Here is a 4,221-nt window from a genome sequence, read left to right as displayed (position 1 = left end):
GCCTTTAAAGTGCTCAGCTAAGGCCTGGCTCATAATAAATGCCAACAGATGACAGTGCTGATTATTTTCTCCAGGAAAAGCATTCTTGACCCCACTAAAACGGGCACTCCCCACCCTGCCCACCCCAGGCCTGGCTACCGGCCCTTTGTCTTGACTCTGACAGCACATCTGCACAGCTTGATCATGGCATTTACTACATTATACAATCATATTCTCTTAGATGCATATGGTTCCACATTGACCTCACCTACTTGAAACATGTACAGTGGATTTTACTTGTATTTATATCTTCAGCATCTCACATGGTGCCTGGCCCACAGTTGGGACCAAATACATGCTTGTTCGATCAGTCAGAGATCAAACCTAAAGAAAACCCCAAGGCCTCAAATGGCATTAAAAAAAAACTTGTCTCAGGACTTCCCTGGAGGTCCAGTGGTCAAGACACCATGCTTCCACTACAGGGGGTGCGGGTTCCATCCCTAGTCGTGGAACTAACATCCCACATGCCCCGTGGTGCAGCTACAAAAAAATTTTAATTTTAATTTTAAAAAACTTGTCTCAGACTTGCTCTGAAAAAGTCCTGTTAGTAACCAACCTCCAGATGGCCTCTGGTGGTCCTTACCTCCTCATCTATGTTCTTGTGTCACCAATAGAAGATTGAGGAAATGACAATGTGTACATTCCCAGGTAAGGTCATAGGAGACATTGTAGGTCTCTTGGATCACCTGGTCCGAGGGAAGCCAGCTGCCGTGCTGTGAGGACACATGAGAACTCTATGGAGATGCCCACGTGACGAGGAACTGAGGCCTCCCGCCAATACCCAGAACCCACTAACCAGTCATGTGAGTGCACCATCTTGGAAATAGGTTTGTCAGCCCCAGTCAAGCCTTCATTGGTCCCCAGCCCTGGCCAACAATTTGTCTGCAACTTCACCCAGCTAAGCCACTCCTGAATTCATAGGAGACCCACAACATTTTTAAAAGAAATGTATTGGCATAAACAACCAGCTCTGGGCTGAAATGAGCAGAGACAGTACAAGAGGAAAAGAGGCCTTTGAACCCTCAAACTTCTGCAGGCAGGAAGCAGGCTGCAAAACTACTCAGCTGCAAACAGGATCTGCATTTCTTGGGAAAAGAAGAATGACTCAGAGAATAGGTCCCTGAGTCCAGAGGGTAGATGCAAGACATGTAATCACCCCCTCCAGGTCACAGAGCTAATAACGGTCGAGCCAGACTTCAAACTGAAGCAGTCTGGCTGTAGAGTCCGTGCTTCTCTCCTCTGCATTATACCATGTCTCTAATGGATGGTTGCATGGGTAGATAGATAGTATGATTTTGGTTCACTGAATTAACATTTTAAAATAGCAAGTGGTGCTTATGTAAGTACACAAAGAGAATTCCAGACACCAATGACCGGGCATGTATTGATCTGATGATTGATGATCTTCATGACATTCACTCCAAGAATGATACAGCCTCTGATCCTGAGCCTTTTCTTTTTACACAAAAATATTAAGAGGACTTCCCTAGTGGCACAGTGGATAAGACTCCACGCTCCCAATGCAGGGGGCCTGGGTTCAATCCCTGGTCAGGGAGCTGGATCCCACACGCGTGCCACAACTAGGAATTCACGTGCCGCAACTAAGGAGCCCACCTGCCGCAACGAAGACCCAGCACAGCCTCAGCCCCAGCCGTAGGCACAGCCAGCGGCACAACCCCAGCCCCAGCTCCTGCTGCAGCTCCTCCAGACTCCGTCCCTACGCCGACATTCTGGAGGTTGGGATGCTCTTGTCCAAAACCAACTGTCTTGACCGCTTGCGTGCCGCGCCCTGCAATGACCTGCACGCCACCAAGCTGGCGCCCGGCAAGGAGAAGGAGCCCCTGGAGTCACAGTGCCAGGTGGTCCCGCTCCTGGGCAGCAGCGGCTTCGGCTCCGTCTACTCCGGCATCCGTGTCACCGACAACTTGCCAGTGGCCATCAAGCACGTGGAGAAGGACCGTATTGCAGGCTGGGGAGAGCTGCCTAACGGCACCCGAGTGCCCATGGAAGCGGTTCTGCTGAAGAAGGTGAGCTCGGGCTTCCCCGGCGTCATCAGGCTCCTGGGCTGGTTCGAGAGGCCCAGCGGTTTCGCCCTGATCCTGGACAGGCTGAGCCAGCGCAAGAACTCTTCGACTTTATCACGGAAAGGGGGGCCCTGCAGGCGGATCTGGCCCGCAGCTGCCTCTGGCAGGTGCTGCAGGCCGTGCAGCACTGCCGCAGCTGTGGGGCGCTTCACCTTGACGGCAAGGATGAGAACACCCTTATCGACCTCAGTCGCGGCGAGCTCAAACTCATCGACTTCAGGTCGGGGCGCTGCTCGCGGACACCGTCTACACGGACTTGGATGGGACCCGAGTGTATAGTCCTCCAGAGTGGATCCGCTACCTTCGCTACCATGGCTACCATGGCAAGTCAGCAGCCGTCTGGTCTCTGGGGGTCCTGCTGTACGATATGGTCTGTGGAAATATTCCCTTTGAGCACGATGAGACCATCAGGGGCCAAGTTTTCTTCAGGCAGAGGGTCTCTTCAGAGTGTCAACATCTCATTAGATGGCGTTTGGCCCTGAGACCATCAGATCGGCCATCCTTCAAAGAAATCCAGAACCATCCATGGATGCAAGATGTCCTCCTGCCCCAGGAAACTGCTGAGATCCATCTCCACAGCCTGTTGCCAGGGCCCAGCAGATAGCTTCTGGGCAGGTTCTCCCCTCTCTGTCAGATGCTTAAGGGAGGGGAAGTGTGTGTTTCCAGCTTCCCAAGTACCAGTGACACTTCTCTCAAAGTAGGACAGTGCTTGATACAGGAACAATATTTACAACTCATTCCAGACCCCAGGCCCTGGAGGCCGCCTCCCAAAGAGAGGAGGAGACTCCACTCCAGCCGTCCTAGGCCTCAACTCCTCCCATAGAAGCTCTGCTTCTCATCGGTGTCCAGCACTGCTGGACTTTGCAAAATCCCAGGGGTGGAGGGGTGGGGTGGGAATGGGTCAGAATACAGCCGTGGAACTCTTCCCTTCCTCAGGAGTTCTGCTCAGGGCTTCCCTGGTGGCGCAGTGGTTAAGAATCTGCCTGCCAATGCAGGGGAAACGGGTTCGAGCCCTGGTCCGGGAAGATCCCACATGCCGCGGAGCAGCTAAGCCTGTGCACCATAACTACTGAGCCTGCGCTCTAGAACCCGCGAGCCACAACTACTGAGCCTGTGTGCTGCAACTACTAAAGCCCACGTGCCTAGAGCCCATGCTCCAAAACAAGAGGAGCCACCACAATAGAAACCCGTGCACCGCAACGAAGAGTAGCCCCCGCTCACCACAACTAGAGAAAGCCCGCGCGCAGCAACAAAGACCCAACTCAGCCAAAAATAAATAAATAAATAAATAAAATTCCAAAAGTCTGCTGAATGCCGTGATGGGTCGGGTAGGGGGAAATTGGGTTGGGGTGAGATAGGACTAGCACCATTTTAAGTCCCTGTCACCTCTTCCGACTCTTCTGAGTGCCTTCTGTAGGGACTCTGGCTGTGCTGGGAGAAATACTTGAACTTGCCTCTTTTACCTGCTGCTTCTCCAGAAATCTGCCTGGGTTTGGTTCCCTCTCTTTCTCCCCCGTCCTTTCCCCCCATCCTTTATATGAAAGGTGCCATGGAAGAGGCCACAGGGCCAAATTCTGAGCCACCTGCCCTTTTTCCACCTCCTTTAGTAAAGCTCCCAAGTGAACTGGTCTTCCTTTTTGGTTTTTACTTAACTGTTTCTAAGCCAAGACCTCACACACACACACACACAAAAATGCACAGACAATGCAAATCAACAGAAAAACTGTAAATGTGCGTACAGTTGGCATGGTAGTGTACAAAAGGATTGTAGTTGATCTAATTCTTTTTTAATTTTGCCTTTAAATTATGTTATCTGTTTTTTGTTTTGTTTTGGTTTGGGTTTTTCGTTTTTTGTTTTCTTGGAAAGATGCACATTCTAACCTGGAGGTCAATGTTACTTATTTATTTATTTATGTATGTATTTGGTTCCCTTCCTGCTCCAAGCTTCCACAGCTACTGCCATAGTTTTCTTTTCTCCCTTCCTCCTCTGACTTGGGGACCTTTTGGGGAAGGCTGCAACGCTTGCTCTGTTCATTCATAGGGTGACGGGACTCAGGCGGGACAGCTGCTGCAGCTCCCTGACTGCCGCGGGCCCCCT

At 51.3% G+C, this 4,221-nt stretch overlaps 1 pseudogene across 1 annotated transcript; it reads left to right on the top strand.

The window, feature by feature from the left end:
• Window positions 1–1,679: 1,679 nt before the first annotated feature.
• Window positions 1,680–2,727, top strand: LOC307063133 (serine/threonine-protein kinase pim-1-like; annotated as a pseudogene). Its single transcript has one exon. The product of its transcript is annotated as a serine/threonine-protein kinase pim-1-like (transcript).
• Window positions 2,728–4,221: the final 1,494 nt, after the last annotated feature.

This window comes from Hyperoodon ampullatus (assembly GCF_949752795.1).
Source record: "Hyperoodon ampullatus genome assembly, chromosome: 14".
In the NCBI taxonomy this organism is placed as follows: domain Eukaryota; kingdom Metazoa; phylum Chordata; class Mammalia; order Artiodactyla; family Ziphiidae; genus Hyperoodon; species Hyperoodon ampullatus.
Note: the sequence above shows the minus strand (reverse complement) of the source record. Positions and strands in the feature narration are given on the sequence as shown.